Source organism: Rhyacophila brunnea, unplaced genomic scaffold (genome assembly GCF_057557595.1).
Source record: "Rhyacophila brunnea isolate RB1 unplaced genomic scaffold, BYU_Rbru_1.0 scaffold_12, whole genome shotgun sequence".
NCBI lineage: Eukaryota > Metazoa > Arthropoda > Insecta > Trichoptera > Rhyacophilidae > Rhyacophila > Rhyacophila brunnea.
This window is the reverse complement of record NW_028232774.1, coordinates 17,773,238-17,787,203: the sequence shown is the minus strand read 5'-3', so window position 1 is coordinate 17,787,203 and position 13,966 is coordinate 17,773,238. Positions and strand designations below refer to the sequence as shown.

General features: G+C 31.9%; 1 protein-coding gene across 2 annotated transcripts in view; it reads right to left on the bottom strand.

The window, feature by feature from the left end:
- Positions 1 to 13,966, bottom strand: part of peb (zinc finger protein pebbled) — a 140,722-nt gene that overhangs the window by 19,958 nt on the left and 106,798 nt on the right. The gene's annotated exons all lie outside the window — the stretch shown is intronic.

The window sequence follows — 13,966 nt, the reverse complement described above, 5'->3', positions numbered from 1 at the left end:
GCATCACTGATGCTTACAAACAAATTGAGGTACTTATTTAATATAAATATACAATATATACCGATTTGCGTCTCACATGCTATACCTACCTATATCTATTTGATATATTCTTATCGTTACCTATAATCATAAATGCCTAACTTCATTCATGAAAAAATAATGCACTACCAACGATAAGAATATTAATTAAAATAACACACAGCATATTATATGGTAGGTACATGCTTCCATTCATCCATTTGAGATCAGATTCGAGACTTTTTTCTTGCCAAAACATATTTACCGACGAATTTTAATCGGTTCAAAGTTCAGTGCTTTTCCCCTCAGAGAATTAAAATTTCAAAGTTTCCAATTTAGATCAAGGTCGGTAACTCTCTCCAACGATTTCTCGAATTATCAAGATCCTCAGCGATGATTTCTCGATAAATAAGAATTAAAGTGAATTCTATGATATATGATGAGAGGTAAGAGAATAAATAGATAATCAGACCCTCATTTAAAGATAGCTAATTAAATACAAAGGCAAAGGATTTTTTTCTAGGATTGGTCTAACTTTCTGCTATTTATATAGGTACCCACTTATACATAAACCATTCCACCTATTGATAAGGTATTAATAGTATTAGGTACCTATTACATTTGATAATAAATAATTAATATTATGTCCAGTGACGTCCCTAGACAAAATGTTTCCCCTTTTCATTTTTAGTTTCAAATTGTTTAAAAAATCGATAGGTAGGTACTTACATGTTTTATTATTAAATTTTTGACTAAGTATCTTAAACAGATAAATACACCAATTACGTTTAAAATGACATACTCATCATCTACTGATAATTAGACCATTTCCACGAAACTTACTCACAAACAGTGGTAGTTTGAGGTACGTGGAGGTCTGTGGTAGTGACAGCTTTGGAGGCATACCTACTTGTGAAAATTTTGCCAGCGCGATTAACCACCATTATAATAAGTATATACCTATTGCCACAAGTGTTATAATATAATACATTACTAGTTGTGTTGTCAGGATTTTTTATGATTCAATTTATTTTTTAAATTGAGATGTTGGTATTTTCTAACGAAGCGACCGCATCGCTTGCTTCATAGAAAACCATCACTGCTCTCAAAAAATTATATTGATATTAGTTCCTTCATTCACCGCCTTTTATAATGTGTCGCCCCTATGCAACACTTGACCTGCCTGCCCCCACGGGGCGGCACTGATCGATAAAAAATGCAATATTTACCACTATCGGATCAACCAGGTAACAATCATACACGCGTTGTTTTTAACAGATTAATAATGTCATTAAAGTCATAAATACTATATCAGGCCGTACCTATCTTTTTGAAGATGATATCATTCGATCAATATTTTGTTATGTCTACAGATGGGTTTTTATTTATCTGTAATTTTGTTAATTTTTAAGATAAGCTACAACGATTTTGAATCCCTGTTTGAAGTGAGATAATCCAGTAATGTATGCAGGTAATATTTAATATCACAATTGATAGAGAATAATAAATGCTTCATTGCTTTGCACTCAGGATCTAGAATGAAAATGTGATGTAATATATTCCAAAAATATTTTTTTACATTTATTATCAATTACTAGATACATAAGTAAGTATATTAATACAAGTAAATATCATTTGATCTAATTTTATGCGTGGTAATCAGGCAAAGAGGCGTATCAGTATAGTAAAAAGTGCAAACAAGTGCAAAGTTATAAAACGTAGATATACTCTAATTTGACAATACGTAGGTAGGTACCTATATGCATAGCCCCCACAAAGGGAGGGCTTACAGGGCTCTAGCCTGGGGAGCCGGGCTTAGGGGGGCCGGTATGGCGGGTTGACCATTTAAGTGAGATAAACATACACCACAGTTTTGCTCTAATTGTAAAAAAATCGCAATTTAACAGGCGATATTTTATTCTATAATTGATTTTAGTGTGTTTCCTGGCTAATAAAAATGTATTCAAAATTTCCCTAAAATTTAATACTTAATAAATTACTTTTCTGGAAAAATTTCCCCGTGTCATACCATCCGTCTCTATCTTGCCTTACACGTGGATGCCATATATACTGATAAAAAGAAGATGAGCGTGATGTAGGTACCTAACACTGTTGTAAATAGATTCTTATTTCCCAATAGAGTACATCGATATTATCATATTGTGTTATTGGGGATATATAGGTATATAGGTAGACGCTGCACGAATATCACGTTGTTTATATGAAGAGGATAAATTATTCGAGATTAAAGTATTTAAGATAACGAATTTGAGGCCACATGTATTGGTTGTTTGATTGATAAGAATCTATACTATCTAAATATGTCTCATAATTCAATAAAATTAACCTAATGATCGTCTTCATCTTCGCCGAATAAGAGAGGTGACTTGCTGTTGTATTGATTACAATCGATCACCCAGGATTTCGTCCATGTGAAATACGAAAATTGTTACACACAACAGACTATTTCGTATTATTAATAATTATTTGATTTCTTGGCGCATCTTATAATCCCAGACTACATTCGTGCATTTTTTGTTCGCTAGATGAACGCATCGCAGTGCATGCATGGCCTGCGTATAGCCTGCCAACCCGGTTTCAAAAGGACCCCTTTTCGTAATGTTAGTACCAGCGCACGTAGCCAATGTAAGTAGGTATAATAGTAAATAAATTATACTATATTTTTACACCAAATAAGCCAAAAAATATAAAAATTCAGAACTAAAAATATTCTGTGTACCTACTACCTTCTATAAGTTTTACATCTTTGTATTAAAATCTGCATTATAAAAAGATGACAAGACTGTTTCGTGTGAAAAACATAAAACTATTCGATGTATAAATACCTCAGTTGCGAATTGCGTTCCACACATTCAACCTAAATCATGCGCACCACCACTCTGTGTTAAGAGTTGAGAATGAAATACACGTAGATATTAGCAGTGTTTTCGATTATGCGATGATCGCAAGCGGATAGGTAGGTACCTACATGCTTTTGTTTAAAATCCAGAATTTGATTGACAAAAATTGTTTTTTTTTTGCACCTTTTGCTACCTCTCAAGAAGCGTTGCCAACTTAGCGGTTTTCTTGTCGGATTTAGTATTTTTGAATTAATAGGCATCTACCTTGCAAAATTCGCATCCGACATAATATGGCGTTAAATATAGCGTTTTTAACAGCTTAAAACGTATCATCATTAAACTAGAATATTATAACATATTTTGCTTGAAATTCAACACGCTGATCGTTTGTACCTTATAAATAATTAAATAAATTCTATATACAAAATTATGACTGAAATTCTTATCTGCTTTAATTTTATGCAAAAACTTTGTTTTTCTAAAAAAAATCTAATCATGACATATTTGAAGAATCTTTTGAGAAATTTTAGCATATTTTTGTGAATGACAATTATTGGCAGTAATAATACATACGATGATGTAGGTACGCCGTATGGCTATATTTATATTTAAGAAAAATGTTGGATACTAGTATCCCACTGTGACCCAGTGGGCTCCCAAGAAGTACTACCTACCTACTTATCTAGGTAATTATTTTTTTATTCAAACCATGTTTATTTTCACCTGCTGATTGAAATGAATTTGAATGTGAAGCTCATGCATCCTAATTGACATTAAACAATATATTCCGCATTAGATTAACTCCGTAATAATAAATAACAATAATTGTTCCGACATGTTTATTCCGCTACATGTCACACAGAATGTATTTGCTTTCACCTTCTGGCAACGAACACCACACTGCCCTTTGTCGTGGTAAAGAGACAAAACTGTTTTCAGTATACATTTATTTCACTTGTTTATTTTTATTGGTATTGAATATTTATCACTTCTGAGACATTGATTTCGAAATAATAACATGACGAGTATTAGATTGACATTGGCCATTTTCCTCCAAGGGCAACATGCATTCAGTTATTTACCATCTGGTTTTCAATAGGCGAAAATGTGAAAGAGAAAAATTTGTCCAACGTTCATAATACAATTTCTTCATTGCAGTCTTGTGATTTATTGCATTGATTTTTGTTGTGGTGAAATATGTTTTCTTTATTATTCTAAAGTCTGCGTAGATCAAATACGATAAATTGTATACTTGGTGTTGAAATTTAGGTATCTACCTGTCTGTAATTTACCTGGCTGTGTGTTTTGCGAAATAAATCGATCCAATCATGACACATCCGGATGTAGGTACTAATCTTTCAAACGATTTCCGTTATTTATTTATTGATTGATTAAACGACGGTTCTGAAACTGAGATTAAGCAAATTCTTCAAGATGGTATCTATTCTTCATATCATGGAATTTACGCTTAATTCAAAACACTCTCGAAGGAATAGGTATATTTAAAATTGTCTCAAAAGTTTTCGGGATTACCTATGATATTTGACCTATTTTTACAACGGTGATTTTTCTTGAAGCAAAGGATGCACTCGTTTCAGTTTAGAGTTTCAAAATCTTAACCAGAGGCAATCTGAAGTTTTAAATTGCAAACAAATCCTTGTAGCACAAGTCTATTATTGAATAAGTACATAATTATTATCTCCTTATCGCAGCCGCTAAATTTTTCAAAGGCTTTCCTGTAAACCTGGTAGAAATGATTCGATCATAGCAATGGACGCCTTAAATAAAACATACGTGTACTCCATATTTTATTATACATAATATATTTACAGATTATGTATCAAGATGCATCGCCAGATAAACGGATAGCCAACAAAAAGAACTACTTGTGGCAGATTTCGTTTTTTCTCGACTGAAAATATATATATCATTTTCCACCCTTAGTCCAAACATTATTCTTTAATCTATGGTCCAGACCTACTTTTCCAACTAATTACTAATGAAATTGCCCTTTTCGATAAAGATTATAATAATGCAAAGATTGCAATTCTTGAATAAGGTTTATCTTCAGTATCTAAAAAGTTCTCAAATTCTACTCTTAATCTATATTGAATATTTACTTCTATGTAGGTATCTACGAATTTCTTACCCTGAATTGTGATTTACAGAAGATAAATGAATAAGCAATTAGGTGAGTTGTAAAATTGAAAACCTTACTGTTTAAAAATAATAATAGATACTAAAAGAGAAAGTTTAAATACTTTAAATGATGCAGTTATTACCTAAGTATAATATAGAATAAATAAGATCCATTAGTAGGTACTGATTGGTAATGCCATGTTAAAATCAAAATTGCTATGTTTGATAGATATAAATAAAATATAGATCAGGCTAAGATCTTTGCCCCCCCCCCTCCCATACCCATCGCTAAGGTTAAAGGCAGTGTGACGTTCTTCAGTAGCATTTTCCAAGTGGTGATCGAGGTAAAATTAAGGGTAGGTTATTTTTAGATTTTTTTTTTAACATCCACTTGAATTATGGAATTGTCGAGTATCAATACACAATAATCAAAAATTTCATCACAACCACGCTTTAAAAAAATATTCTAGCAAATTTGTGATGTGTGTTTATCTCATTTGTCTGGTCGACCCGTTACGCCGGGCCCCCAGGCTAAGTTTGTCAGCCCCACCCTTGTGGGGGGCATGAGTAGGGTACCTTGCCATTTAACAATCTTTTAATTTAGTGAAAATCCGAAATTAATGTTTAGTCTAATCTAATAATAAGTCAAATCTTTTTCTAGAATTCTGCATACCGACGCATACCCTCCTGGAGGCTCCTGGTATTTTGTTTTAATATGATAATGATTATTGTTAAGTCGCAGGTACACCTACTCCATCTAAGTTTGAAAATTATAGTGGATACTCAATCATAATTAGTCTCAACAATTATTAGGTAATGAAAGGTCATTGATATTGATATGGACCCCGTTGGGATGATGACCTACTCAGTCCTATGTGACACACACATTCTGTAATAATATGTACGTGATTTATATGAAATTACGAGGTGTTCTAAAAATAGTTACCAACAGAAACAATAATGTAAGTAAGTTGTAGGCACCTACTGACAAATGTATCAATATCCAATAAACACATAGATAGGTAGGTGCTTAAGTAAGTATTTGCAATACGAATGATTTATATTAATAATTTACTACAATCATCAACGAATATAGTCGACCGAATGCATTTTTGTGTGATGATTTCCAGTAAGTACCTATATAAAAATACATTGAGTTGCAGATTTTGAAGTGCCAATGATCTCGCATAAATAAAAATACATCTGCATAAAATACCTCCTTCATTTTCTGCGAGCCTGATTCAATGAATACGTAAGATTGTTCGTTTGAATCAATAAGTAGAATGATTTTACACCTCATTATGAATTTTGATTAATTTGATGTGTGTGTCAAATTAATGGGAGTGCATTGTGTCTATATATTCTTATTGTCTATTTGTATAAAATAATACGTAAAGCTAATATGTATAAAATACCTCCTGCATTTTCTGGAAACCTAATATGTATTAAACCAAATTCATTGGACAGAAAACAATTTAGTACAATAATCTTGAGATTTAATGTTGTCCGATCTCAACTGGATTAAAAGTTATGAACTGGCAACAGTAGGTACTGGAGCTTCCACTTCCAAGATAACTTATAGAAATTCCCATTATGGAAGTTATTTGTTTGAACTTGCGATATCAATATAGGTTTCGTATCACTTAAAAATGACGTATTGAAATAAAATCTTTGCAAGAGCAACAATCGACATACTTTTCTGGAAACCTAATACAATGGCCAATATTGTTTAATCAAAAGATTCAGTACCTAACCACATGTCAAAAGTAGAGTGGTCAGATTACTATAATATCAAATAAATATGTACATGAGTTACCTTATTTTTTGTACTCTTGTATTCACACAGAGATATTATTCGATATCTTGTATTGCTGATTTATTGATTTCCTACTGATTACAATTTCATTACTCATTAGATCAGAGTAACAGGAGAGATGAAATTTGAGAAGGTTAATATTTACAAATATTGAACCTGATTGCGAATTGCGAAACTGAGCTAATCTTCAACGGCTTTGAATTATTATCATGATTTTTTATTACTAGCGGATAAGCTGGAGCAATGTTTCATAATAAATGGAATTATTGCGGACAGTCATCAAATATTCATAATACAAAACATGGAACTCTAAAGATATTGTTACATTTAGGTGAATTTCACGCGGCACAAATATGAATCTAGAATACCTTCGACATGTTGCAATCGTGTCGCATGATAAATAATATCTTAATAAAAAAAACTGTCTAATCAATCATCCAACGAGAGACCGTAATTAATCGCATCAGATGGTTATGATTACACCAATAGGTAGATACGTCATAATAGCTGTGAGGGTAGTTGCCTGTTTGAAGAATATAGCCAAGACCAAACTCCGAAATGATAGGTTAAACATTGCACACTGTAGTCACTAAGGGCTTGTTTAGACGGGCTAAGTACTAATGATTAGTACTAATGTTTATCAATATTTCAGTCTGTTTACGCGTGGTGGTATTATTGAAAGTAGTTTTTACAGTAACAAGCCTTAAAAAAAGGAGAGACCTCTTATTTTATAGTAGTAGGTAGGTAATAGCCGTGATTATTGATTACATACAATTTATAGATTAGATGAAAACTTATACCTAAGTATTAGAAAGACCTTATAAAAAGAGATAATATAGCATTATTATCTTCATATGCGAGTTAATAATTTTAATAAATGGGTTGGAAAAAATATCCTTATTATTTGATAATATTCATAAAATTTTAAGTACCTACTCAATGATAGTTCTCGTGAGATGAAACAAAAGACAATTCAGTAATGACGCTTTACCGTTTACTTGCAAAAAACAGTGAAAATAAATACTTCTTATTTGAAGGAAAAAAATGTAGTCCAGACTGATTGTAGCTAGCTGATAGGTGCATCTGATATCCGAGAAGTCCATCTCATTTTCTCAAAAACCGTGAGAAAAATGCAATATGGATAATATAATATAGATAAATAGTACATATATCTTTCTTTCTGTTTCTATCTTGCTTCAAAGGTTACACGTGTGCGGTTCTATTTTATTAGGACGTCTCGTGACATTAAACGTAGGTACAGGTATAAGTAAATGTAATAATTTGAAATTACTTTTTAACACAAGGTGTGCATTTTTATTGATTAATTACAAAACAGCATAATCCACAGTGGAGTGGAAATGACAGCCAAATAAGTAGATGCAGTATTTTTTTCTACGCAAGATAATTATTATTATTATCTACCCACGTGCCAACATCAAATATTAATATGTATAGGTAGGTACCTACTTAGGTGGATAAATTATTTTTTAAAAATGTAAGTAGGTATTATAAGACTCAATTGATTCGCCTTGGATACATATTTATTAATAAAATAATACTAGATCTCAGGAAAAATAAATATTATAGTAAAGTATCTACCTATTTAAAAAAAAAAGAAGGTATTTAAATAATGCCTATACATTCTCATTAAAGTCTTAAGCGTTAAAAGTAGTAGAAATGAGAACAGGGGGCCAGAGGTTGTGATTTCTCGACTTTTGTTCAACTTTTGACGTTCAAAAAGGAATAAGTATTGGAAATTCTCGAGGAGAATACTTTTTTAAGGGCTTCCAGGATAAAGCTTATATTTCCCTTCCTTTTCTTTTTTTATATTACCTATAGCTGATGACGATTGATAAACGTGAATCACGAAATTATAAAATTAAAATACTTGAAAATCGATAATCAAGATTAAAATTAGTCGAGAAAAATTTAATCACAACCTCTACTAACATAATTAGGCGAAGGAGTCAGCCGTTCCTAGTACCTACCTGGTTAGTTACCTACAATAAATAATATACATATAATTTATAATAATTCTACAACTCATACAATCAAGAAACCAATATCGAGTCTTCCGCGGCACTGGGTATTTATATTAGGTATTTATTCGCTACGAATTCATATAGGTACCAATACAAACATTTCAAAATATCTTAAATATGTATCTGATGACAATGCAGTATCGCAATACATATAAATATGTAGGTACCTACAAGGCATTATTATGACGTCTCGCAGACTATTTGGCTGTACATTGGGAAATATGTTTGATAATGTAGGTACCTACATGACATTCTAGCAAAATGTTAGTGATATATAGATATTATTCAGACCAAATGCTTAGCGTGGTAGCAACCTTGCTGTTAATAAATACGTATTGCGAGTGTCTTCTGCAATTGGCAAATGTGCATTCTTCTCCAAACATACCTACACCTCCAATAATTAATACACTATGGTTCAAATACCTACTTACAGGTTGGTGTGTAATTTTCTAGGCGCGAATAAATGGAATGTAAGGCAAATAACATATCACCTGAATGCAGATTAACTTAAGTAGGTAAGTATGGGTAGGTATATGGTATAGGTATTATTAAATATGTATAAGTATTATGTTAATTGTTTCAATGTATAATGATTCACGAATTTCGAGTTAAACAAGTTAAGAATTGAACCCGTAGCTTTTTGGTCCCTCTAGAATAGAAATTATGTTTGATTATTTTTATCAGGTCATGATTAGTCAAACAATAAAAATAGTAATTAATAATTAGTCATAACCATAACATATGTAGGTAGATACTATTCGCGATAAGCTAACAAGACAAATCTCAACTTTGTATTTCAGATAAACTCTCGACGATTGATTTCGATTACTGTTATCAGTTATCAATAAAGAAATCCCGCATTCAATTCTCTGTAAGCTTACTTATAGTGAATTCAATAACACTTTATCACATTGTGTTTCACGCCTCATCCGGGCGCCATTTTGTGACCGCAAGATGGCTGACATTTTGCGAGATGGACGTACCTAATCAAGACAGAAAACTAATCACTCGTGGCGAAAAAATCCTTAGGGAATTTCCCAGAGTACCTACTAGACTTGCTATCAGATTGTTAATTAAATTATTATTACGCATATACATAAAGATTTATATGCTTGTTATCATACAACAGTGTATTCATCAACAGCATTCATGCGCAGGGTCGTATTTACCCTAGAAGGGGTCTATTATCATTTTAATTAAAGATTCTCAACAATAGAGAAAGTGAACATAATTGATGTTTAATTCATTATTACCTCAAAAATACTATTCTAGCCCTTTGATTAGTATCGCCGCGTATGTGCGGCGACACCATTTCATTCGAAATTTTCTATGCCAAGTTTATAATTTCGATGTAATTATTATTTACAGACAACACAAATACATTTATCATCACTTTATAGATGTTATTATAAAATAAATATTCGTTTCTAGTGAGAAAAAAATACGTAAATAAACACAAATATTTCGAACAAAATCTAATTCCGTAAAATTCCTACATCCCCTTTTATGCTCTTTTGAAAAACATTTTGAATTCTACCATCAGAAACAGATGTTCTGTCGAAGATTCCAGGCCCAAATTGGAAACAACTGTGTTCAAAATTTTATAAATTATTACGAAAATATTTAAAATTCAGTTTTCAGTTCAGCTTGGATCCCAAATGTGGAGAAATTCATTTATACATATAGTATGTCTACAAATTATTATAAACAATATTATTTTCAAAAGTTTCCGATACAGCTCTATTTTGTTTACATTTAGATAACCGAACGCGGGACAAGAATGAGTGCATACAGTGTCACACATTTCAATATTTTTCACAATTTCTTGTTGACAGCTTTATTGCTTTCGGGTCATTACCATTGTTTCAATCACTCAAAAGAGATTCAGATATTATGCCGATTTTAGGTAAACCTCACCCTCACCCTCAGCCCTAAGCAAAATTAGAGTTATTAAATTAAGTTTTTAGAATGTACCTATATTACTATTTTTATTACACAATACATTATAGCAGTGTTTCGCAATCAGTGTCGCGACATCAAAGTATAGTAAAAGCAATGTCAGTTGTTCTCAACATTTTATAAAACTATATTACTACTTGGGTAGTAAATTATAGTCAAATAAATACAGTGGTTCTCAACATTCCATAAAAAGCTTTTTTCAAATGTTGAGAACAACTGACCTTGCTTTTACTATACTGTGCTGTCGCTACACTGGTTGGGAAACACTGCTATAATGTATTGTGTAATAAAAATAGTAATAGTAAGTATATAATAAAAAAATATTCTAAAAACTTATAAATTAACCCAAAAAAAATTTACTAAATAAAAAAAAACTTCAAAATGTTTATGCTAAATAATTAACTCACTAATCAAAGGGCTAGACCAGAGTCGCGCCATGCGGTAGTGTTATAGTGTCAGGGCCCCGAAACACGCAGAGTGCAAGGGGTGGCAAAAGTCCGAAAATAAATATTTTTCAATGATTTTATTGAAAAATACGTTACTCAATTATTAATAAACTGAATTTAATGATGAAATATATATCCGCGTACATTGATTAATGCCGAAGAGCGGCATTTATGTACCATAGGGTGGAAAATCGAAGATTAAGAATGAATTCTAAATTCAATTAAGAAAATGACTGTCATAAAAGCAACATTAAAAAAAAACAATTAGTCTCGTAAGTTTCATGGTAGGCAAAAAAGTCGGCGGCGGTGCAATTCTCTTTCATGCTAAATATTTGTTTATAAATTATTACGCTCCGTAAAAATAATAAAGATTCAAAAGTATTTATATCATAAAGGTTATTTCGGCTTAAGTATCAATTTCTTTTATTGTGTTAACTGTCAATTCATGGTGGAAATGCATTATACCTACCTATTATTAATTTAATTTAATAAAACGCATTTTTTTAGTAGGTACTTATTCCCCTTTTAATATATAAATCTGGACCGGTTTCGTCCGCCTCAGAGGGACTTTCCCAACAATGTCACTTTTTTTTGAATTTCATGAAATTAAATCAAAGCATCAATGTTTAATTTAATAGGTTGATTGATTACGTCTGTCTGCCTTTTATTTAATACCTCTATGGTCTGCTTATTGTTATTCTATTCGTGACGATATAATATGTGGGTAGGTAGTCTATTTTTGTCCAGTAGGAAGTATTCGCTACTGGGTGGCAGTGGTGACTATACGATGAAGCAATCGATGTCACATTATCTCTTGTAGTTTGGTATTTTCTTATGAAAACAGGAACGGAGACAAAAAAAACCCGTTAAAAACCACACGCTCACGTCATATTTTAGTTAGTGACAATAGACGCATTTTTTTCGCAACTATCTTAACAATTTCAACACTTTTTCACGACTTGATTGATTTCCACCTCAGCATCAACGGGCCGATTGTCTTTTGTCTCCCGCGAAAACCGGATGGTCCGATATTGGAAACAATCGACAATCAGGTGGGCCGCTGGAGCGCGACAGATCGATGCGGAAAGCAGGCAGACAGACGAGTGGAAAATTACATTTAACATCTCCGGCAGGTTCGCGGTACAATGTTTTCTCGTACCTTTATTTTTGACACGATATAATTAATACCTAAATACCTAATAAAGTCTATATAGAGAATTATTGCCTGCGTCTTTTGTCCAACAATCGAACAAAATTGTCATCAACAACTAAGTCCAGTCAATTTTGACACAAAAGTTCAAAATATTATGTAAAAAAGTCAAAATTAACGTACATATCCATGAAATACGTATCGTACATTGTGGTTATTTATTAATATAGTTATTAAATAGATTTAATACATAGATATATTTTTTTAATTCTACGAAAAATTCACATAATTTAAGGTAAAATTCTTTATTGAACATACCTACATACTTTGCAAACATCTCACATTTATACCTACTAGAAATAATCTTTGACAGAAATGTGGCGTCAAGCAAGATTGGAATCTGCATTCATAGGATTGCAGCCAATGTGCTTTACCAATTCACATACTTGTGCCCTACCTAATCACGGCGAAATTAGATCACTGTCATGCAACTGAATTGCTTTTCAAAGTTGCATGACCATTAGTTAATTTTGTCTTAATTAAGTAGGGTGCAGGTAGCTAAATATTGCTAAAGCACATTGACCGGAATGGATGCAGGATTAAGACCAGTGGGTAAGTATATTTCTGAGATGTTTTCAAATTATCTAGGTATACGTGATCATTAGAGTTATTGTCACCTACATATAGTTAAGAAAACAGATAGATTCCTATTATTATTCATTTATAGTGTGTACCTAGATAGGTACATATCAAATGGAAGAGTGAATACCATACACTTATCAGTTCTTTGTAAAGATAATTAGTATGTTCCTAATTATTTGTTTTTCATACGGATGGATTACACTGTAATCGACTTTGGATTTATTTCACTGCATTTATCTTTTCGGTGTTGGCCGTTGTCAAATAATACATTTTAACATTGCTCCCAATTAATGAAATAGGTTTATCGCTACTATTAATTTGTTACACGTTGAAGATTCAATTAGCAAAATCTCAGGTAGATAGGTATATAACGTGATGCACTTCAGGTATACAATAAGAATATGAACAAGCGAATAGCGGTGAATGTAATTAATAACCGATTTGGTTGCTAGCAATAATGAAATCAGTTAAAATAAATCGTAGATGTTTCACTTGAATTGTTATTAAATATTTTGAATAATTATTAACCTCGTATTGAACTACCAAGTACCTAGTCTGTTTATGAAGAAGTTGTTGTTATAGAACCGTTTGGGATTATCTATCAGCACTATAAAACAAAAATTCAAACGCTTGCCGTGGGTAGGCAAACCCTAATTACCATAGACATGGTTTAATTAAGTTGAAGTAGACACGTAGGCACCATTGATCACGACATGAGTTTAAGTTACCTATATATATATATATATATATATATATAAGTTATTATGAGTTACTGTTTAAATATGAAAATAACCAAGTAATGTGCTATTGCTTAGATCACTGTTGGTTGCAGCAGCACTAAGTACCTATACTTTAGAGAGAAATTACTTACAATAATGATATATTTTTCAATA